The sequence below is a fragment of the Coregonus clupeaformis genome, unplaced genomic scaffold (assembly GCF_020615455.1).
Source record: "Coregonus clupeaformis isolate EN_2021a unplaced genomic scaffold, ASM2061545v1 scaf1174, whole genome shotgun sequence".
In the NCBI taxonomy this organism is placed as follows: Eukaryota; Metazoa; Chordata; class Actinopteri; order Salmoniformes; family Salmonidae; genus Coregonus; species Coregonus clupeaformis.
In genome coordinates this window covers 45,062-68,628 of record NW_025534628.1, presented here as the reverse complement: position 1 = coordinate 68,628, position 23,567 = coordinate 45,062, and the positions used below count along the sequence as shown (strand labels likewise).

The window sequence follows — 23,567 nt, the reverse complement described above, 5'->3', positions numbered from 1 at the left end:
ACTTATTGCGGTGGTGTGCGGCCATCTTTACTTCTTTGCTGCGGTGGTGTGCTGCCATCTTTACTTCTTGCTGCGGTGGTGTGCTGCCATCTTTACTTCTTGCTGCGGTGGTGTGCTGCCATCTTTACTTCTTGCAGTGGTGTGCGGCCATCTTTACTTTTTACGTGGTGTGCTGCCATCTTTACTTGCTGCGGTGGTGTGCTGCCATCTTTACTTCTTGCTGCGGTGGTGTGCTGCCATCTTTACTTCTTGCTGCGGTGGTGTGCTGCCATCTTTACTTCTTGCGGTGGTGTGCTGCCATCTTTACTTCTTGCTGCGGTGGTGTGCTGCCATCTTTACTTCTTGCGGTGGTGTGCTGCCATATTTTCTTCTTGCCGCGTAGTGTGCTGCCATCTTTACTTCTTGCTGCGGTGGTGTGTGGCCATCTTTCTTGCTGCGGTGGTGTGCTGTCATCTTTACTTCTTTCTGCGGTGGTGTGCTGCCATCTTTACTTCTTGCTGTGGTGGTGTGCTGCCATCTTTACTTTCTTGCGGTGGTGTGCTGCCATCTTTAATTCTTGCAGCGGTGGTGTGTGGCCATCTTTACTTCTTGCGGTGGTGTGCCATCTTTACTTCTTGCGGTGGTGTGCTGCCATCTTTACTTGCTGCGGTGGTGTGCTGCCATCTTTACTTCTTGCTGCAGTGGTGTGCTGCCATCTTTACTTCTTGCGGTGGTGTGCTGCCATCTTTACTTCTTGCGGTGGTGTGCTGCCATCTTTTCTTCTTGCATGCGGTGGTGTGCTGCCATCTTTACTTCTTGCGGTGGTGTACTGCCATCTTTACTTCTTGCGGTGGTGTACTGCCATATTTTCTTCTCGCATGTGGTGTGCTGCCATCTTTACTTCTTGCTGCGGTGGTGTGTGGCCATCTTTCTTGCTGCGGTGGTGTGCTGTCATCTTTACTTCGCTGCGGTGGTGTGCTGCCATCTTTACTTCTTGCTGCGGTGGTGTGCTGCCAACTTTACTTCTTGCGGTGGTGTCGGCCATCTTTACTTCTTGCTGGTGGTGTGCTGCCATCTTTACTTCTTGCGGTGGTGTCTGCCATATTTTCTTCTTGCCGCGGTAGTGTGCTGCCATCTTTACTTCTTGCTGCGGTGGTGTGTGGCCATCTTTCTTGCTGCGGTGGTGTGCTGTCATCTTTACTTCTTTCCGCTGGTGGTGTGCTGCCATCTTTACTTCTTGCTGCGGTGGTGTGCTGCCAACTTTACTTCTTGCGGTGGTGTGCGGCCATCTTTACTTCTTGCTGCGGTGGTGTGCCCATCTTTACTTGCTGCGGTGGTGTGCTGCCATCTTTACTTCTTGCTGCGGTGGTGTGCTGCCATCTTTACTTCTTTGCTGCGGTGGTGTGCTGCCATCTTTACTTCTATGGTGGTGTGTTGCCATCTTTACTTCTTTAGGTGGTGTGCTGCCATCTTTACTTCTTGCTGCGGTGGTGTGCTGCCATCTTTACTTCTTGCTGCGGTGGTGTGCTGCCATCTTTACTTCTTGCTGCGGTGGTGTGCTGCCATCTTTACTTCTTGCTGTGCTGCTATCTTTACTTTTTGCGGTGGTGTGCGGCCATCTTTACTTCTTTCTGCGGTGGTGTGCTGCCATCTTTACTTCTTTCTGCGGTGGTGTGCTGCCATCTTTACTTCTTTCTGCGGTGCTGTGCTGCCAACTTTACTTCTTGCTGCGGTGGTGTGCTGCCATCTTTACTTCTTGCAGTGGTGGTGTGTGGCCATCTTTCTTGCTGCGGTGGTGTGCTGTCATCTTTACTTCTTGCTGCGGTGGTGTGCTGCCATCTTTACTTCTTGCTGCGGTGGTGTGCTGCCAACTTTACTTCTTGCGGTGGTGTGCGGCCATCTTTACTTCTTGCTGCGGTGGTGTGCTGCCATCTTTACTTCTTGCGGTGGTGTGCTGCCATATTTTCTTCTTGCCGCGGTAGTGTGCTGCCATCTTTACTTCTTGCTGCGGTGGTGTGTGGCCATCTTTCTTGCTGCGGTGGTGTGCTGTCATCTTTACTTCTTTCTGCGGTGGTGTGCTGCCATCTTTACTTCTTGCTGCGGTGGTGTGCTGCCAACTTTACTTATTGCGGTGGTGTGCGGCCATCTTTACTTCTTGCTGCGGTGGTGTGCTGCCATCTTTACTTCTTGCTGCGGTGGTGTGCTGCCATCTTTACTTCTTGCTGCGGTGGTGTGCTGCCATCTTTACTTCTTGCAGTGGTGTGCGGCCATCTTTACTTTTTGCGGTGGTGTGCTGCCATCTTTACTTGCTGCGGTGGTGTGCTGCCATCTTTACTTCTTGCTGCGGTGGTGTGCTGCCATCTTTACTTCTTGCTGCGGTGGTGTGCTGCCATCTTTACTTCTTGCGGTGGTGTGCGGCCATCTTTACTTCTTGCTGCGGTGGTGTGCTGCCATCTTTACTTCTTGCGGTGGTGTGCTGCCATATTTTCTTCTTGCCGCGGTAGTGTGCTGCCATCTTTACTTCTTGCTGCGGTGGTGTGTGGCCATCTTTCTTGCTGCGGTGGTGTGCTGTCATCTTTACTTCTTTCTGCGGTGGTGTGCTGCCATCTTTACTTCTTGCTGTGGTGGTGTGCTGCCATCTTTACTTTTTGCGGTGGTGTGCTGCCATCTTTAATTCTTGCAGCGGTGGTGTGTGGCCATCTTTACTTCTTGCGGTGGTGTGCTGCCATCTTTACTTCTTGCGGTGGTGTGCTGCCATCTTTACTTGCTGCGGTGGTGTGCTGCCATCTTTACTTCTTGCTGCAGTGGTGTGCTGCCATCTTTACTTCTTGCGGTGGTGTGCTGCCATCTTTACTTCTTGCGGTGGTGTGCTGCCATCTTTTCTTCTTGCTGCGGTGGTGTGCTGCCATCTTTACTTCTTGCGGTGGTGTACTGCCATCTTTACTTCTTGCGGTGGTGTGCTGCCATATTTTCTTCTTGCCGCGGTGGTGTGCTGCCATCTTTACTTCTTGCTGCGGTGGTGTGTGGCCATCTTTCTTGCTGCGGTGGTGTGCTGTCATCTTTACTTCTTGCTGCGGTGGTGTGCTGCCATCTTTACTTCTTGCTGCGGTGGTGTGCTCCAACTTTACTTCTTGCGGTGGTGTGCGGCCATCTTTACTTCTTGCTGGTGTGTGCTGCCATCTTTACTTCTTGCGGTGGTGTGCTGCCATATTTTCTTCTTGCCGCGGTAGTGTGCTGCCATCTTTACTTCTTGCTGCGGTGGTGTGTGGCCATCTTTCTTGCTGCGGTGGTGTGCTGTCATCTTTACTTCTTTCTGCGGTGGTGTGCTGCCATCTTTACTTCTTGCTGCGGTGGTGTGCTGCCAACTTTACTTCTTGCGGTGGTGTGCGGCCATCTTTACTTCTTGCTGCGGTGGTGTGCTGCCATCTTTACTTGCTGCGGTGGTGTGCTGTCATCTTTACTTCTTTCTGCGGTGGTGTGCTGCCATCTTTACTTCTTGCTGCGGTGGTGTGCTGCCAACTTTACTTCTTGCGGTGGTGTGCGGCCATCTTTACTTCTTGCTGCGGTGGTGTGCTGCCATCTTTACTTGCTGCGGTGGTGTGCTGCCATCTTTACTTCTTGCTGCGGTGGTGTGCTGCCATCTTTACTTCTTGCTGCGGTGGTGTGCTGCCATCTTTACTTCTTGCGGTGGTGTGCTGCCATCTTTACTTCTTGCGGTGGTGTGCTGCCATCTTTTCTTCTTGCTGCGGTGGTGTGCTGCCATCTTTACTTCTTGCTGCGGTGGTGTGCTGCCATCTTTACTTCTTGCTGCGGTGGTGTGCTGCCATCTTTACTTCTTGCGGTGGTATGCTGCCATCTTTACTTCTTGCGGTGGTGTGCTGCCATCTTTTCTTCTTGCTGTGGTGGTGTTTCCTGCCATCTTTACTTCTTGCTGTGGTGGTGTGCTGCCATCTTTACTTCTTGCTGCGGTGGTGTGCTGCCATCTTTACTTCTTGCTGCAGTGGTGTGCTGCCATCTTTACTTCTTGCGGTGGTGTGCTGCCATCTTTACTTCTTGCTGCGGTGGTGTGCTGCCATCTTTACTTCTTGCGGTGGTGTGCTGCCATCTTTACTTCTTGCTGCGGTGGTGTGCTGCCATCTTTACTTCTTGCTGCGGCGGTGTGCTGCCACCACTAGGTGGACGCACACTACTGATCATGGAGGTCCAGAGTACTGCTGATTTTCTGTTCTACCTGATAATTAACCAGTTAAATGTAACTAAATGTAATCGAAAATGTATCTGGACAGTGGCAAATCAAATCTCTGTGAGAGATCAAGCCTTTAGAGAGACAGAGATGAGTTGCCTCAGCAGCTTCCTGTTTTGGTCTAGCTGTCTACAAGGACATTTAGTGAGAAAGGTTCTGTCAAGCCCTGTTCCGTTATTTCTCCAAGCTGCTGGTAAAATAACCATATCAGCAAATTGCTGCTGTTGCTAACTGCTTCTGAGTGCATGATGAAGGAGATAGGGCGTCGATAGTAATGCATTTAAAACTCCTGATTATACTGTGAATCCCATTCTTGTGCTTTGAGGTGGAATGACCCGTGACAGATTTTAAACTTTGTTTTAAGCATTTTACAGAAATTAGAATTACACTGAAATTAGCAGTAGTCTTATGCCTCTTTTATTAGGATTTCCAGCCTATGCAATGAACAACCATGTTTAGCCTGGGATTGAGACTGGTAAACTCAGCAAAAAAAGAAAAGTCCCTGTCTTTCAAAGATAATTCGTAAAAATCCAAATAACTTCACAGATCTTCATTGTAAAGGATTTAAACACTGTTTCCTATGCTTGTTCAATGAACCATAAACAATTAATGAACATGTGCCTGTGGAATGGTCGTTAAGACACTAACAGCTTACAGACGGTAGGCAATTAACGCACAGTTATGAAAACTTAGGACACTAAAGAGGCCTTTCTACTGACTCTGAAAAACACCAAAAGAAAGATGCACAGGGTCCCTGTTCATCTGCGTGAACGTGCCTTAGGCATGCTGCAAGGAGGCATGAGGACTGCAGATGTGGCCAGGGCAATAAACTGCAATGTCCATACTGTGAGACGCCTAAGACAGCGCTACAGGGAGACAGGACGGACAGCTGATCGTCCTCGTAGTGGCAGAACATGTGTAACAACACCTGCGGGACAGGTACAGGATGGTAACAACAACTGCCCAAGTTACACCAGGAACGCACAATCCCTCCATCAGTGCTCAGACTGTCCACAATAGGCTGAGAGGCGCTGGACTGAGGGCTTGTAGGCCTGTTGTAAGGCAGGTCCTCACCAGACATCACCAGCAACAACGTCGCCTATGGGCACAAAACCACCGTTGCTGGACCAGACAGGACTGGCAAAAAGAGCTCGTCATTGACGAGTCGCGGTTTTGTCTCACCAGGGGTGATGGTCTGATTCGCATTTATCGTTGAAGTAATGAGTGTTACACCGAGGCCTGTACTCCGGAGCGGGATCGATTTGGAGGGTCCGTCATGGTCTGGGACGGTGTGTCACAGCATCATCGGACTGAGCTTGTCGTTACAGGGAAGACATCCTCCTCCCTCATGTGGTACCCTTCCTACAAGCTCATCCTGACATGACCCTCCAGCATGACAATGCCACCAGCCATTCTGCTCGTTCTGTGCGTGATTTCCCTTTTGTTTAGGGACACATTTCATTTCTGTTAGTCACGTCTGTGGAACTTGTTCAGTTTGTCTTAGTTGTTGAATCTTACGTTCATACAAATATTTACATTTCCTGAAAATAAACGCAGTTGACAGAACATTTTTTTTTGCTGAGTACATGTGGTACTAAATGCATGTTTGTTACCCTGTGTAGTGAGTATTCAATAGTGTGAACGTAGAGTACGATTGCTGTAATGTGTATATTCTGAATAAGTATTGATTGTGGTACAGTTCCACCAGTGCTTCCTCCTTTTCCCCTCAATATGCAGCTACACCAAGGAATGAATCACACCGTGTCCTTCCCAATACAGGCTTACCAGTCACTTCTTTCAGTTGATCTTTGACCAAAGAGTTACACCATTATGGAAGTCAACTAAAGTGAAATGCTACAGTACCAGCTATACGTACGTTTACCCATTTCTCTGTAATGGATACTAATTTATGCAATGCACTATTGTTATTTCCAGCCACTAGTAGAGCTCTGTTCTGTTTGAAGTGGAAATTAGTTAATCAATTAGTAATTAATCATTAGTTAAGGAACACAAGACTAAGGATTAGACCATTTTAGAATATTCCCTTTAATTCATGTGAATGGCAATAGGATTGAGACAATATTCGTTGTATCAGCCGTTATTTTAACCACTAACTTTAGTGTCTCCATTTAACCTCATCCCCAGGCAAATTGCTAGCCGGCTGGTGGACAACACTAGTCCATTTGGTTATTTTACTGACCCTTACTGTAAGTCAGTCCTGCTTAGGACCAATATTACAGACTATGATGGTCGTGATCAGTCATGCAGGCGGAGTTTAAGTAGAACTATTAACCAACCAGGACCTAATAGAAACCAATCCAATAACATAACAAAATACCAGAACACAGTTTTAAAACTTTATTGAATATCTTAAAAATAACAAAAATATTAAAACTAGAACTTCACACTGGAGAAAACACATTATGCTGCCGACACCAGTTGTAGGGTCAGTTCATAGGTAGGGCAAGTGTAGGGGGAGGGGCGACTGTCACCTTCCGGAGACATTTGAAACCCCACCTCTTTAAAGAATACCTGGGATAGGATAAAGTAATCATTCTACTCCAGACGAGAGATGACAAGTTCCTGGATTAGGACCTGTGTCGCACTCTCCGAATGTTGTAGAGCATGAACCTACAGGATCGGGTCACCGCCTTGATGTTAGCGGAGAACGACAGGGTGTTGTCCAGGGTCACGCCAAGGCTCTTCGCACTCTGGAAGGAGGACACAACGGAGTTGTCAACCGTGATGGCGAGATCATGGAACGGGCAGTCCTTCCCCGGGAGGAAGAGCAGCTCCGTCTTGCCGAGGTTCAGCTTGAGGTGGTGATCCGTCATCCACACTGATATGTCTGCCAGACATGCAGAAATGCGATTCGCCACCTGGTTATCAGAAGGGGGAAAGGAGAAGATTAGTTGTGTGTCATCAGCGTAGCAATGATAGATGGTGGAATGCACTAACACGCTCTTCAGCAATAGCTGGCTACTTCCTTCCAACTGGACACAGACACCAAAAGGGCCAGCTACTTTCACGGTGTCCTTTGTGGCACTTAAACATAAAACTAGTAGTCCAGGTGTGATAAAACTAAAGCCTGAAATAATTTTGTGGATCGACAAGCAGCGCTTTAGCACAGACAGACCACCCCATCTCAGCTACCGTCACGTCAATATGTTTCCACCATTAGTTCACAATCTGGGGTCACACCACGCAATTTAGTCTCAACTTGTTAAATCACATTCATTATAATATTCCAGTGTCTGGAGAACATGTTGGGAGTAGGTCAGCAACCTTCTGATTCTGCACCGCAACACGTCAGAGAAAACACAGGACGGGCAGCCATTATGGTGGGAAGCCCCTCCACCTCTCTATGGAACCTGAAACAGAAGAACACTTTAGGGGTCCAGGTAGAGCCTAAACCTCACCTAGGATACAGTTTGACAGTCTACTACAGTAACACCTATATACAGTTACTACCAGAGCCTCAGAGTAGAGTTAGAATCAGAGGCTGTTACCAGCTCTCATACGAGGTGTCAGAAAAGTTATTTAGATGCGTCATCACTGGCTCACTGTTCCTATACACCAACGATCACTAGAGGTAATGTCCGAGCTGTGCGAGGGGTGGTTTACCAGAGGGCTGTGTGTGATGGAGGAGTCTGGGCCGTAGGCTACAGGTCATGTGGTCTCAGACTGACCAACCAGACTGCAGCACACCTGGTGGGAGAATGGAGAGCATTAAGCACAGGGAAGCTAACTGGTGAGGGTCCAAGGAGGTGACAATAAGCACAGAAAAATAGTCCTGAATTAGGTTTGTCACAATAACATTTTACAAAGGATGTGATACCAGGCCAAGTATCATGATACGCCAACTATCACTGGCTCATTGCTACAATACACTAATGGCTCAAGAGTAGTAGTGTGAGAGCAGTGTGTAAGTGGAGTGAGAGGATGGTTTACCTGAGGGATGGGTGAGGGCAGTTCACATAGACTGACACCAGACTGCAGCGCTGAGCACCCAACTCCTGGTGGGAGGAAGGTTGAGAAATAAGATGAATACCTCACCAGTAACAGTCACAGAACACCTATATACAGTCACTACCAGAGCCTCAGAGTAGAGTTAGAATCAGAGGCTGTTACCAGCTCTCATACGAGGTGTCAGAAAAGTTATTTAGTTGAGTCATCACTGGCTCTGCTCCTTAAACCTGACCAGGTGTTATAAGTCAACCGATTGATTACCAGGCTGATTAACACTGAGAAATGGGTCTCACCTGAAGAGGTGAAGGCAGCCTCGGATATCATCGACTTCCTACAGCCGCCCTTGTAGACAGACCGAAAGCCTCATTTCAGAACAGACCAGCCTCAGTGCCATCAGAACCCCTGGAACAAAACACGTGTTAGACGCGATACAAATGGCTAGTTTGATAAATACTTAAATCATTATTCTCATGCAGTTGTTCCCTGAAGTTGGTTAAGGCTTTAGCGCGCTTCTATTAAGGCCAGCCAACTAGCGAACTATAACTACATTTACATTTTAGTAATAAGCGCTGTAAAAACCCAGGTCTTTCTCAGAGTCACAAATATCGATCACTATCATTCAGTAGCAGAACTGGACAAAGTTATCGTCATAGAAAGACCAATAATCTAATTAAACCGTTGTGCAATGTAAAATCAAGTTTAGGGCACTATGGACCCACGTGGTGCTAGTTAGCTAAAGTTTGACACCGTTTAGCTAGCTTCAAAGTTTATACCTGTTGGCATGTAATTTACTTTCAACATTAGCTAGCTAATTACCTAGCTATGCTTTTTCCACGAAATTATTCATTGGAAGTCGCAATCCAAGAAGTTCGTGAGCCAAAATAGCAAACTAAACGTTAGCCATCTTGAAGCAAACTGTGCAGCGAAAATAAATTAAACTGCAAATGATTACTCACCAAAGGTATCGGGTCATTTTATGACGGATGCATTGTATTTTCTGTACGGCTGCCAAAGACAAACTCTTTTTATAATGACAGCCATTGCGTAATCAACAGACAGTCTTGAATCTGCAGCAGTGAAAGAGCGAGTAAGGGAAGGGCGGACTATTTATACCGCTTTTTCCTGTCTGGCGCGTACGCAGGCTAATCAGCCAATGATTCTTCTGCTGTTCTGAGCTACAGAGGCTCCCGCAGGTCACACAGCATTATCTGTACTTCAAGGACTACAAATCCCACAAATGTTTTTATGGCGAGCAACTTCAAATACTGTCATGATCATGTCCAGCTCGGACGGGATGTACAGTGAAGGGTTTGTCCCTGACCATTTCTTATGCTTTATTGACCAAAGAGATACATTCCAATCGAATGGAAGTCAACAATTAAATATGTTTGAAATGATCATGCTGAATTCCTACTAAAGTCCTACCTAACGATATCCATCATAAACACACATTGGGATCCATTACTGACCCTTAGAGGTTATTAGCAGTACTGCTGAAAACAATGCACTGGAAGTGATAGTCACAGGAAGTACATTATGTTCCAAGGTGGATACAATGTAACTGATCCATTTTTACCAAAATCCACAGATAAAATGTCAACAAGAGTCTAAATTAGGTCAAATTTATTTATACAAAATTACATTGGCGTGACTTCATGCCCCACAAAATGGCAAGATCACTTGAAGCACTAAGGGAATCAAGTGAGGGTATAGGGAGGAAAAGCACTCAACTACAAAGCAAGGCAGGTAAAAAGTCAATACTTCATCAAGTGCACACTAACACCTGTTAGTTCAGGCATGCTTCTTTCATTCCATTTCAGTTGGTGTTCAGTTGAGTTCTCATTGTGGTTGACAGGTAAGGCCAGTTGACAAAATCGACTCAGTCTTATATGTTACCATCGAACCAACAGAATGCATAAACATTAGAGGCAAGCAACACTGAAGCATGCATGAGAGCACCAGCTGTTCCGGATGACTATGTGATCACGCTCTACGTAGCCGATGTGAATAAGACTTTTAAGCAGGTCAACATTCACAAGGCCCCAGGCCCAGACGGATTACCAGGACGTGTACTCCGAGCATGTGCTGACCAACTGGCATGTTTCTTCACTGACATTTTCAACATGTCTGACTGAGTTTGTAATAACTGGCATGGCCAGGCACGACTCCAACACCATCATTAAGTTTGCCGACGACACAACAGTGGTAGGCCCTGATCACCGACAACGATGAGACAGCCTATAGGGAGGAGGTCAGAGACCTGGCCGTGTGGTGCCAGGATAACAACCTCTCCCTCAACGTGACCAAGACAAAGGAGATGATTGTGGACTACAGGAAAAAAAAGAGGACTGAGCACACCCCCATTCTCATCGACGGTGCTGTAATGGAACAGGTTGAGAGCTTCAAGTTCCTTGGTGTCCACATCACCAACAAACTATCATGGTCCAAACACACCAAGACAGTCGTGAAGAGGGCACGACAAAGCCTATTCCCCCTCAGGAGACTAAAAAGATTTGGCATGGTTCCTCATATCCTCAAAAAGTTCTACATCTGCACCATCGAGAGCATCCTAACTGGTTGCATCACCGCCTGGTATGGCAACTGCTCGGCATCCGACCGCAAGGCACTACAGAGGGTAGTGTGTACGGCCCAGTACATCACTGGGGCCAAGCTTCCTGCCATCCAGGACCTCTATACCAGGCGGGGTCAGAGGAAGGCCCTCAAAATTGTCAAAGACTCCAGCCACCCTAGCCATAGACTGTTCTCTCTGCTACCGCACGGCAAGCGGTACCGGAGCGCCAAGTCTAGGTCCAAAAGGCTTCTCAACAGCTTCGACCCCCAAGCCATAAGACTCCTGAACAGCTAATCATGGCTACCCGGACTATTTGCACTGCCCCCCCCACCCCACCCCACCCCATCTTTTTACGCTGCTGCTACTCTGTTTACTATTTATGCATAGTTACTTTCTCTACCCACATGTACATATGACCTCAACTACCTCCGGAGAGGTTGTGTTTTCTCTAGCAGGAGGTAAGCTTGAGGTAAGCTTGGCTTCTTATATGGTGTTGAGTAAAGCTTAAACCATGCATTTGATCGTAGGTAGGTAGTTGTAGTTAGGTATCGTAGGTCGTTTATTTAGGTAGTTATTGTAGGTTTCCGTAGGTAATTATTGTAGGTAAGTATTGTTTACGGCGGAGCCCGGAGAAAGCACGAGGCTAGCTAGCTAGCGGGTAGCTACTGGTAACGTTTAACAACGGTGGAGAGTTGTTTCCAATGTTAATGTGCTAGCTAGCCAACGTTTAATTTTTGCTGCGTTATGAAAGGAACTAGACACGGACACGAATTATCTGTTTAGTGTGTTAACACACTATTGGTAGTTTGTTGTAACCAAGTATTGGTGCTAAACTGTGTGTTATTGGATGCTAGCATGCTAGTTAGCTATGGCGTCATAGTTAGGCATTGTGGGCTGTTGTGGGTAGTTACTGTAGGTTAGCATTGTTTTTCGGCGATGCCGGGTCTAGCACGAAGCTAGCTAGCTAGCCGTTCTTCAAACAAAGTCAACACAGTGGCCATTGCTAGCTAGCCAACACGACCAGCTAACTGTACTGTAGTAGCTAAATACAATATACTTATGCTAACTAGCCAACGTTTAATTATTGCTGCGTTATGAAAGGAACTAGACACGGACACGAATGATCTGTTTAGTGTGTTAACACACTATTGGTAGTCTGTTGTAACCAAGTATTGGTGCTAAACTGTGTGTTATTGGATGCTAGCATGCTAGTTAGCTATGGTGTCATAGTTAGGCATCGTGGGCTGTTGTGGGTAGTTACTGTAGGTTGGCATTGTCTTCGGTGTAGCACGAAGCTAGCTAGCTAGCCGTTTTTCAAACAGAGTCAACACAGTAGCCATTGTGTGCTGTACTGTGGCAGCTAAATACAATATATTTGTGCTAAGCTAGCCAACGTTTAATTATTGCTGCGTTATGAAAGGAACTAGACACGGACACGAATTATCTGCTTAGTGTGTTAACACACTATTGGTGGTTTGTTGTGAACAAGTGTTGGTGCTAAACTGTGTGTTATTGGATGCTAGCATGCTAGTTAGCTATGGTGTCATAGTTAGCAAGCTGAATAAAGTGGGTTGAGTCTACTCCTTTAAACATTGAACCGCTGTGGTTCACAACAATTCTGATTTCTAAAGGTGGAAGTTGGGAGAGTTTTTGTTCGGGTGGTTCAGTGAAACAATTATAGTTTCTGAGGTGGAAGTTTTGGTGAGGGAGGCCCTGCTCTCTCCTTTTCCAGATGTTTAGTTCATTTCATTCCGATCTCCTCTGCATTATTGTAGCCATTTGCTACAGCCTGTCAACTATGCCTCTGCCTATCCCTGTTCTCTCCTCTCTGCACAGGCTACACAAACGCCTCACACCGCGTGGCTGCTGCCTCTCTAACCTGGTGGTCCCTGCACACACCCCACACCTGGAGTTCCAGGTCTCAGGCAGCCTCTGGAACTGCCGTTCCGCTGCCAACAAAGCTGACTTCATCCCAGCCTATGCTAACCTCCAGTCCCTCGACTTCCTGGCGCTGACGGAAACATGGATTACCACTGAAAACACTGCTACTCCTACTGCTCTCTCCTCGTCTGACCATGTGTTCTCGCATACCCCGAGAGCATCTGGTCAGAGGGGTGGTGGCACAGGAATCCTCATCTCTCCCAAGTGGACATTCTCAATTTTTCCCCTAACCCACCTGTCTATCTCCTCATTTGAATTCCATGCTGTCACAGTCACTAGCCCATTTAAGCTTAATATCCTTGTCACCTATCGCCCTCCAGGTTCCCTTGGAGAGTTCATCAATGAGCTTGACGCCTTGATAAGTTCCTTTCCTGAGGTTGGCTCACCCCTCATAGTTTTGGGGGATTTCAACCTCCCTATGTCCACATTTGACTCATTTCTCTCTGCCTCCTTCTTTCCACTCCTCTCCTCTTTTGACCTCACCCTCTCACCGTCCCCCCCTACTCACAAGGCAGGCAATACGCTTGACCTCATCTTTACTAGATGCTGCTCTTCTACTAATCTCACTGCAACTCCCCTCCATGTCTCCGACCACTACTTTGTTTCCTTTTCTCTCTCGCTCTCCTCCAACACTACTCACTCTGCCCCTACACAGATGGTAATGCGCCGCCGCAACCTTCGCTCTCTCTCTCCCACTACTCTCTCCTCTTCCATCCTATCATCTCTTCCCTCTGCTCAATCCTTCTCCCTCCAATCTCCTGATTCTGCCTCCTCAACCCTCCTCTCCTCCCCTTTCTGCATCCTTTGACTCTCTGTGTCCCCTATCCTCCCGGCCGGCTCGGTCCTCCCCTCCAGCTCCGTGGCTTGATGACTCATTGCGAGCTCACAGAACAGAGCTCCGGGCAGCGGAGCGGAAATGGAAGAAAACTAAACTCCCTGCCGACCTGGCATCTTTTCACTCCCTCCTCTCTACATTTTCTTCATCTGTTTCTGCTGCTAAGGCCACTTTCTACCACTCTAAATTCCAAGCATCTGCCTCTAACCCTAGGAAGCTCTTTGCCACATTTTCCTCCCTCCTGAATCCTCCCCCCTCCACCCCCCTCCTCTCTCTCTGTGGATGACTTCGTCAACCACTTTGAAAAGAAGGTTGACGACATCCGATCCTCGTTTGTTAAGTCTAATGACACTGCTGGTCCTACTCACACTGCCCTACCCTATGCTTTGACTTCTTTCTCCCCTCTCTCTCCAGATAAAATCCTGCGACTTGTGACTGCAGGCCGCCCAACAACCTGCCCGCTTGACCCCATCCCCTCCTCTCTTCTCCAGACCATCTCCGGTGACCTTCTCCCCTACCTCACCTCGCTGATCAACTCATCCTTGACCGCTGGCCATGTCCCTTCCGTCTTCAAGAGAGCGAGAGTTGCTCCCCTTCTCAAAAAACCAACACTCGATCCCACTGATGTCAACAACTACAGACCAGTATCCCTTCTTTCTTTTCTTTCCAAAACTATTGAGCGTGCCGTCTTTAGCCAACTCTCTTGCTATCTCTCTCAGAATGACCTTCTTGATACAAACCAGTCAGGTTTCAGGACTGGTCATTCAACTGAGACAGCTCTTCTCTGTGTCACGGAGGCTCTCCGCACTGCTAAAGCTAACTCTCTCTCCTCTGCTCTTGTCCTTCTAGACCTGTCTGCTGCCTTTGATACTGTGAACCATCAGAACCTCCTCTCCACCCTCTCCGAGCTGGGCATCTCCGGCGCGGCTCACTCCTGGATTGCGTCCTACCTGACCGGTCGCTCCTACCAAGTGGCGTGGCGAGAAGCTGTCTCCGCACCACGTGCTCTCACCACTGGTGTCCCCCAGGGCTCAGTTCTAGGCCCTCTCCTTTTCTCCCTATACACCAAGTCACTTGGCTCTGTCATATCCTCACATGGCCTCTCCTATCATTGCTACGCTGACGATACACAACTAATCTTCTCCTTTCCCTCTTCTGATAACCAGGTGGCGAATCGCATCTCTGCATGTCTGGCAGACATATCAGTATGGATGACGGATCACCACCTCAAGCTGAACCCTGGCAAGACGGAGCTGCTCTTCCTCCCGGGGAAGGACTGCCCGTTCCATGATCTCGCCATCACGGTTGACAACTCCGTTGTGTCCTCCTCCCAGAGTGCGAAGAGCCTTGGCGTGACCCTGGACAACACCCTGTCGTTCTCCGCTAACATCAAGGCGGTGACCCGCTCCTGCAGGTTCATGCTCTACAACATTCGGAGAGTACGACCCTGCCTTACACAGGAAGCGGCACAGGTCCTAATCCAGGCACTTGTCATCTCCCCGTCTGGATTACTGCAACTCGCTGTTGGCTGGCCTCCCTGCCTGTGCCATTAAACCCCTACAACTCATCCAGAACGCCGCAGCCCGTCTGGTGTTCAACCTTCCCAAGTTCTCTCACGTCACCCCCCTCCTCCGCACACTCCACTGGCTTCCAGTTGAAGCTCGCATCCGTTACAAGACCATGGTGCTTGCCTATGGAGCAGTGAGGGGAACGGCACCTCTGTGCCTTCGGGCTCTGATCAGTCCCTACACCCAAACGAGGGCATTGCGTTCATCCACCTCTGGCCTGCTGGCTCCCCTTCCTCTGCGGAAGCATAGTTCCCGCTCAGCCCAGTCAAAACTGTTCGCTGCTCTGGCACCCCAATGGTGGAACAAGCTCCCTCACGACGCCAGGACAGCGGAGTCACTCACCACCTTCCGGAGACATTTGAAACCCCACCTCTTTAAGGAATACCTGGGATAGGATAAAGTAATCCTTTTACCCCCCCCCCCAAAAAAAAAAAAAAATTTGTAAAGTGGTTATCCCACTGGCTATAGGGAGAATGCACCAATTTGTGAGTCGCTCTGGATAAGAGCGTCTGCTAAATGACGTAAATGTGCCCTTGAGCAAGGCACTTAACCCTAATTGCTCCTGTAAGTCGCTCTGGATAAGAGCGTCTGCTAAATGACTAAAATGTAAATGTAAATGTAACTAGCCGGTTCCCCCGCACATTGACTCTGTACCGGTACCCCCTGTATATAGCCTCCCTACTGTTATTTCACATTGACTCTGTACCGGTACCCCCTGTATATAGCCTCCCTACTGTTATTTCACATTGACTCTGTACCGGTACCCCCTGTATATAGCCTCCCTACTGTTATTTCACATTGACTCTGTACCGGTACCCCCTGTATATAGCCTCCCTACTGTTATTTCACATTGACTCTGTACCGGTACCCCCTGTATATAGCCTCCCTACTGTTATTTCACATTGACTCTGTACCGGTACCCCCTGTATATAGCCTCCCCTACTGTTATTTCACATTGACTCTGTACCGTACCCCCTGTATATAGCCTCCCTACTGTTATTTCACATTGACTCTGTACCGGTACCCCCTGTATATAGCCTCCCTACTGTTATTTCACATTGACTCTGTACCGGTACCCCCTGTATATAGCCTCCCTACTGTTATTTCATATTGACTCTGTACCGGTACCCCCTGTATATAGCCTCCCTACTGTTATTTCATATTGACTCTGTACCGGTACCCCCTGTATATAGCCTCCCTACTGTTATTTATTTTACTGTTGCTCTTTAGCTATTTGCTTTTATTTTCTATTTTTCTTTAATTAACACTTTTTTATTTAAAAAAACTGCATTGTTGGTTAAGGTCTTGTAAGTAAGCATTTCACTGTAATGTCTACATCTGCTGTATTCGGTGCATGTGGCAAATACATTTTGATTTGATTTGATTTGACATGGTGTCATGTCAACAGTATTACTGTACGTGCACAGGTTGAAATGGAAAACTCCAAGATACAAATACCAGATACAGCCAACTACGCATCTCTCACAAAACAAAGGAGATGATCGTGGACTTCAGGAAACAGCAGAGGGTGCACCCCCCTCTCCACATAGACGGGACTGCAGTGGGGAGAAGGTGGAAAGCTTCAAGTTCCTTGGCATACACATCACTGACAAACAGCACCTGATGTCACAGGAAGGCCAAAAAGATCATCAAGGACCATCAACCACCCGAGCCACTGCCTGTTCACCCCGCTGTCATCCAGAAGGCGAGGTCAGTACAGGTGCATCAAAGCTGGGACCGAGAGAATGAAAAACAGCTTCTATCTCAAGGCCATCAGACTGTTAAATAGCCATCACTAGCACATTAGAGGCTGCTGCTGCCTATTGAAATCACTGGCCACTTTAAGAAATGGAACACTAGTCACTTTAATAATGTTTACATATCTTGCACTACTCATCTCATATGTATATACTGTATTCTATTCTATAATATTCTACTGTATCTTAGTCCATGCCGCTCTGTCATTGCTTGTCCATATATGTATATATTCTTAAATTCCATTCCTTACTAGATTTGTGTGTATTGGGTATATGTTGTGAAATTGTTAGATATTACTTGTTAGATATTACTGCACTGTCGGAGCTAGAAGCACAAGCATTTCGCTACACCCGCAATAACATCTGCTAAACACGCGTATGTGACAAATACAATTTTATTTTATTTTATTTTATCAATGTATTCTATTAAATAAAGCAGGCATCAAGATAAACATCCTTCATACATTACAAACCAATATTAAGTGGAGCAAATAACTTCTACTGCACAGACAATAGGAAAACCAAACCCTAACGTGAAATGGGAACTGAATAGATGGCGTTGGTGCATGAACTCTAAAACAGCATTCAGATGTGGTTCATAAGTAGTTATGTAAAATGTAGTTCTTTTCCACTGATATACAATAGAAATATCATATGAATCATCTAGGCCTATATTGAACATTAAGGACTTTGTAGCGTATATCATTCTAGAATAAATATATCATATAAACTGTCACAAGAATGAGAACATTCCTCAAAGTTGTAAAATTACAAAAGCAGTAAGCACCATGGTATAAAAGCTGCAAAGTTGAAATGGCAGAAAGAAAGAGAGAGAGAGAGAGAGAGAGAGAGAGAGAGAGAGAGAGAGAGAGAGAGAGAGAAGGGGGAGGACTGGCATTACCTGTCAACCACAATGAGAACTCAACTCAACACCACGACCTAATTTAGACTCTTGTTGACATTTTGTCTGTGGGTTTTGGTAAAAATGTATCAGTTACATTGTATCCACCTTGGAACATAATGTACTTCCTGTTACTATCACTTCCAGTGCATTGTTTTTAGCAGTACTGCTAATAACCTCTAAGGGTCAGTAATGGATCCCAATGTGTGTTTATGATGGATATCGTTAGGTAGGACTTTAGTAGGAATTCAGCATGATCATTTCAAACATATTACATTTTACATTTACATTTACATCATTTAGCAGACGCTCTTATCTAGAGAGGTAGGGTTTCAAGTGTCTCCGGAAGGTGGTCAGTAACTCCGCTGTCCTGGCGTCGTGAGGGAGCTTGTTCCACCATTGGGGTGCCAGAGCAGCAAATAGCTTTGACTGGGCTGAGCGGGAACTGTGCTTCCGTAGAGGTAGGGGGCTAGCAGGCCAGAGGTGGATGAACGTAGTGCCCTCGTTTGGGTGTAGGGTCTGATCAGAGCCTGAAGGTAAGGAGGTGCCGTTCCCCTCACAGCTCCGTTGGCAAGCACCATGGTCTTGTAGTAGATGCGAGCCTCAACTGGAAGCCAGTGGAGTGTGCGGAGGAGCGGGGTGACATGATAGAACTTGGGAAGGTTGAACAACAGACGGGCTGCGTCGTTCTGGATAAACTGTAGGGGTTTAATGGCACAGGCAGGGAGCCCAGCCAACAGCGAGTTGCAGTAATCCAGACGGGAGATGACAAGTGCCTGGATGAGGACCTGTGCCGCTTAATTGTTTAATTGTTGGATCCCAATGTGTGTTTATGATGGATATCGTTAGGTAGGACTTTAGTAGGAATTCAGCATGATCATTTCAAACATATTTAATTGTTGACTTCCATTCGAATGGAATGTATCTCTTTGGTTAATAAAGCATAAGAAATGGTCAGGGACAAACCCTTCACTGTACATCCCGTCCGAGCTAGACATGATCATGACAGTATTTGAAGTTGCTCGCCATAAAAATGTTTGTGGGATTTGTAGTCCTTGAAGTACAGATAATGCTGTGTGACCTGCGGGAGCCTCTGTATTTCAGAACTACAGAAGAATAATTGGCTGATTAGCCTGCGTACGCGCCAGACAGGAAAAAGCTGTATAAATAGTCCGCCCTTCCCTTACTCGCTCTTTCACTGCTGCAGATTCAAGACTGTCTGTTAGCAACATTATGGCTGTCATTATAAAACTAAGTTGTCTTTGGCAGCCGTACAGAAAATACAATGCATCCGTCATAAAATGACCCGATACCTTTGGTGAGTAATCATTTGCAGTTTAATTTATTTTCGCTGCACAGTTTGCTTCAAGATGGCTAACGTTTAGTTAGCTATTTTGGCTTACGAACTTCTTGGATTGCGACTTCCAATGAATAATTTCGTGGAAGAAGCATAGCTAGGTAATTAACTAGCTAATGTTGAAAGTAAATTACCTGCCAACAGGTATAAACTTTGAAGCTAGCTAAACGTTGTCAAACTTTAGCTAACTAGCACCACGTGGGTCCATAGTGGCCTAAACTTGATTTTACATTGCACAACGGTTTAATTAGATTATTGGTCTTTCTATGACGATAACTTTGTCCAGTTCTGCTACTGAATGATAGTGATCGATATTAGTGACTCTGAGAAAGACCTGGGATTTTACAGCGCTTATTACTAAAATGTAAATGTAGTTATAGTTCGCTAGTCGGCTGGCCTTAATAGAAGCGCGCTAAAGCCTTAACCAACTTCAGGGAACAACTGCATGAGAATAATAAAGTATTTATCAAACTAGCCATTTGTATCGCGTCTAACACGTGTTTTGTTCCAGGGGTTCTGATGGCACTGAGGCTGGTCTGTTCTGAAATGAGGCTTTCGGTCTGTCTACAAGGGCGCCTGTAGGAAGTCGATGATATCCGAGGCTGCCTTCACCTCTTCAGGTGAGACCCATTTCTCAGTGTTAATCAGCCTGGTAATCAATCGGTTGACTTATAACACCTGGTCAGGTTTAAGGAGCAGAGCCAGGGATGACTCAACTAAATAACTTTTCTGACACCTCGTATGAGAGCTGGTAACAGCCTCTGATTCTAACTCTACTCTGAGGCTCTGGTAGTAACTGTATATAGGTGTGACTGTAGGGTGTTCTGTGACTGTTACTGGTGAGGTATTCATCTTATTTCTCAACCTTCCTCCCACCAGGAGTTGGGTGCTCAGCGCTGCAGTCTGGTGTCAGTCTGTGAACTGCCCTCACCCCATCCCTCAGGTAAACCATCCTCTCACTCCACTTACACACTGCTCTCACGCTACTACTCTTGAGCCAGTGATAGTTGGTGTATTGTAGGAATGAGCCAGTGGTAGTTGGTGTATTGTAGGAATGAGCCAGTGGTAGTTGGTGTATTGTAGGAATGAGCCAGTGGTAGTTGGTGTATTGTAGCAATGAGCCAGTGGTAGTTGGTGTATTGTAGCAATGAGCCAGTGATAGTTGGTGTATTGTAGCAATGAGCCAGTGATGTCCTAAATAACTTATCTGACACCTTGTATGACTGCTGGCTCTAGTCTTTCTATGAATGTAACGTTGTTCAGTTCTGCCACTTATCATGGTACTTGGCCTGGTATCACATCCTTTGTAAAATGTTATTGTGACAAACCTAATTCAGGACTATTTTTCTGTGCTTATTGTCACCTTCTTGGACCCTCACCAGTTAGCTTCCCTGTGCTTAATGCTCTCCCTTCTCCCACCAGGTGTGCTGCAGTCTGGTTGGTCAGTCTGAGACCACATGACCTGTAGCCTACGGACCAGACTCCTCCATCACACACAGCCCTCTGGTAAACCACCCCTCGCACAGCTCAGACATTACCTCTAGGGATCGTTGGTGTATAGCAGGGTTCTTCAATTCCGGTCCTGGAGGGCCGAAACACTGTTTTTCATCCTCTCATTCTAATCAGGGGCTAATTCAGACCTGGGTAACCAGGTGAGTCGAATTAACTACCAGGTAGAAATAAAAAAACAGAAGTGTTTCGGCCCTCCAGGACAGGAATTGAAGAACCCTGGTGTAGAGGAACAGTGAGCCAGTGATGACTCCACTAAATAACTTTTCTGACACCTCGTATGAGAGCTGGTAACAGCCTCTGATTCTAACTCTACTCTGAGGCTCTGGTAGTAACTGTATATAGGTGTTACTGTAGTAGACTGTCAAACTGTATCCTAGGTGAGGTTTAGGATCTACGCGGACCCCTAAAGTGTTCTTCTGTTTCAGGTTCCATAGAGAGGTGGAGGGGCTTCCCACCATAATGGCTGCCCGTCCTGTGTTTTCTCTTGACGCGTTGCGGCGCAGAATCAGGTTGCTGACCTACTCCCAACATGTTCTCCAGACCCTGAAGGGCAGGTTACTGCCTATAGCTGTTAACCGTGTGGTCGGTGTATCAAACTAAGCAGCTCATTCGCGAAACCCTGAATATTGTATTGAATGCAATTTGAAGAGATTAGTATGAAAATGTATGCACTAACTGTAAGTCGCTCTGGATAAGAGCGTCTGCTAAATGACAAATGTAAAAATTTAACGACTGCTCGGTATAACCCTACATTGTAAACTGAAACGGTGAAAAGTGTATTGATGCAATTGTAGGTAAAATGGACAGGATTAAACGCTCTGCTTGCCTGACAAATCCACAAGTGTTCATAAATAAAGTGTGTTCTGGTAGTTTGTGTGAAATGAAGTGATTGGTTTGCTAGCAGTTCCTTGTTTCATAGTTCTAATGTAACTTGGCCTGTATGAGAGATCAGTGTAATAGTGATCATTGGCAGTACTAACTTACCAGTAGGGGTCAGTAAAGTATCATAATTGGACGCGTTCAAGTTGTCAGTGGTTTAAATTATGAGGATACGATGTATGTCGGCATATTTGCTTTAAAGCGGATATTCAATATTTGTCTAATACTCAAATAAGGTTAATTTATTTCACTTCAAACTTAGAGCCCAACTAACAAATAATTCACAATAGCACATTAGCGAAATGAATGGACAATACAGAAATCCACTACAAGACCTTCCCTACAGAACAAGATTAACTACCTTCAGGCTCTGCTCTGACGCCTCCGTGCTCTTGCCACTCCCACTCACCTAGTGGGTGCCTTTCAGAAGCCTTTTGTTTAGTTGAGCATTCCATTGTTACATTCCCGCAAGAAACTCGATGTCGCTCACAACAAAGGGAACTAACGAAGTTCACTGACAACCAAAGTACCCAGGGTAACACATGCTTTATAGTACCACATATACCAGTCTCAATCCCTGTCAATAATTGCATAGATTGTTCTAATGTAGATTACGGTCATTAAAATAGTTTAATCTTTTATGGGTTATTCCACCTCAAAGCACAAGGTTGTTCTGAAATAATTTAACATAAGATTAGCATTCCTGCAACATTTTGTTGAAATATAATTTGTTCTCAGAAATTAAGCTAATTTGATTAGGGCCCTGTGTTTGGGCGCAGTCTGTTGTGACAGCAAGGTCAGGTGGTGTATATAACTCTCACGGCCTGTTCTGTAGGCTGTGGTTTACATCTAGAAGAGATACGAGCACTGCGTGTGTTTGGGTGAGCTACCCCAGCGCCTCAAACTGCTGCCGGTATCTAAAATGAGTATCAGCGTTTTGTTTTCATTCCACTTCGAGCACTGATTACTGCTGTGGCCTACATCATCTAGGAGAGATGCAAGAGCAGATACAGGAAGTCACATCCTCATTATGAACATCTTAACTTCTTGCTCCGGTAGTTGGCAACCGTCCCCAGTTGGCTATCAAGGGAATCGCTGATCTACAAATAATCTTGCATCCCAAATATCTAATCATTATGGGGGGAATTCCGACCCGAGTTAAGCGTGCGTAAATGGCAAATAATTGCCTTTAAAAAAACGTTTCTCTCTGCGTATTCTGACCTTCAATTTAAGCATGAGAATAGCACGCTATTCACCTGCATTTCTTTTGGGGTGGAGATCAAAGAAATGAAGGTGTGGCAGAGGTGTGTCTACAGATACGCCATATTCTGACTGACTTAATTCCACCACCTTTATGCAAGATGAAACGATGAATAAGGTTGAGCAACCAGTCGGTTGTCAGTGAAACACCTTTATTTTTCCCCAATAGAAATAACACCATTCTCGCCACTGTAATTTCGTAGGATCTCCAGGGTTATACCCACATAAAACTCAGCAAAAAAAGAAACGTCCCTTTTTCAGGACCCTGTCTTTCAAAGATAATTCGTAAAAATCCAAATAACTTCACTGTTTCCCATTCTTGTCAATGAACCATAAACAATTAATGAACATGCTCCTGTGGAACGGTCGTTAAGACACTAACAGCTTACAGACGGTAGGCAATTAAGGTCACAGTTATGAAAACTTAGGACACTAAAGAGGCCTTCTACTGACTCTGAAAAACACCTGCTCATCTGACCTGCTCATCTGCGTGAACGTGCCTTAGGCATGCTGCAAGGAGGCATGAGGACTGCAGATGTGGCCAGGGCAATAAATTGCAATGTCCTTACTGTGAGACACCTAAGACAGCGCTACAGGGAGACAGGACGGACAGCTGATCGTCCTCGCAGTGGCAGACCACGTGTAACAACACCTGCACGGGATCGGCACATCCGAACATCACTCCTTCGGGACAGGTACAGGATGGCAACAACAACTGCCCGAGTTACACCAGGAACGCACAATCCCTCCATCAGTGCTCAGACTGTCCGCAATAGGCTGAGAGAGGCTGGACT

General features: G+C 46.3%; 2 long non-coding RNA genes and 6 other non-coding genes across 8 annotated transcripts; 4 read left to right on the top strand and 4 right to left on the bottom strand.

Moving 5' to 3' along the window:
• Nucleotides 1-7,059: 7,059 nt before the first annotated feature.
• LOC121539991 lies at nucleotides 7,060-9,285 on the bottom strand. The gene is made up of 6 exons (XR_005995447.2): nucleotides 9,148-9,285; nucleotides 8,485-8,593; nucleotides 8,174-8,238; nucleotides 7,847-7,930; nucleotides 7,508-7,593; nucleotides 7,060-7,101 (listed from the first exon to the last, which is right to left on the bottom strand). It is a non-coding gene; the product is annotated as an uncharacterized LOC121539991 (long non-coding RNA).
• On the bottom strand, nucleotides 7,696-7,783 carry LOC121541011. Its single transcript, XR_005995655.1, has one exon. It is a non-coding gene; the product is annotated as a small nucleolar RNA SNORD60 (small nucleolar RNA).
• Nucleotides 8,318-8,405, bottom strand: LOC121541009. The gene has a single exon (XR_005995653.1). It is a non-coding gene; the product is annotated as a small nucleolar RNA SNORD60 (small nucleolar RNA).
• On the bottom strand, nucleotides 8,778-8,847 carry LOC121541006. Its single transcript, XR_005995650.1, has one exon. It is a non-coding gene; the product is annotated as a small nucleolar RNA SNORD38 (small nucleolar RNA).
• Nucleotides 9,286-18,934: 9,649 nt separating the features above from the next.
• Nucleotides 18,935-21,503, top strand: LOC121539992. The gene is made up of 5 exons (XR_005995448.2): nucleotides 18,935-19,083; nucleotides 19,634-19,742; nucleotides 20,002-20,065; nucleotides 20,545-20,628; nucleotides 21,060-21,503. It is a non-coding gene; the product is annotated as an uncharacterized LOC121539992 (long non-coding RNA).
• Nucleotides 19,384-19,453, top strand: LOC121541007. Its single transcript, XR_005995651.1, has one exon. It is a non-coding gene; the product is annotated as a small nucleolar RNA SNORD38 (small nucleolar RNA).
• Nucleotides 19,822-19,909, top strand: LOC121541013. The gene has a single exon (XR_005995657.1). It is a non-coding gene; the product is annotated as a small nucleolar RNA SNORD60 (small nucleolar RNA).
• On the top strand, nucleotides 20,870-20,957 carry LOC121541010. The gene has a single exon (XR_005995654.1). It is a non-coding gene; the product is annotated as a small nucleolar RNA SNORD60 (small nucleolar RNA).
• Nucleotides 21,504-23,567: the final 2,064 nt, after the last annotated feature.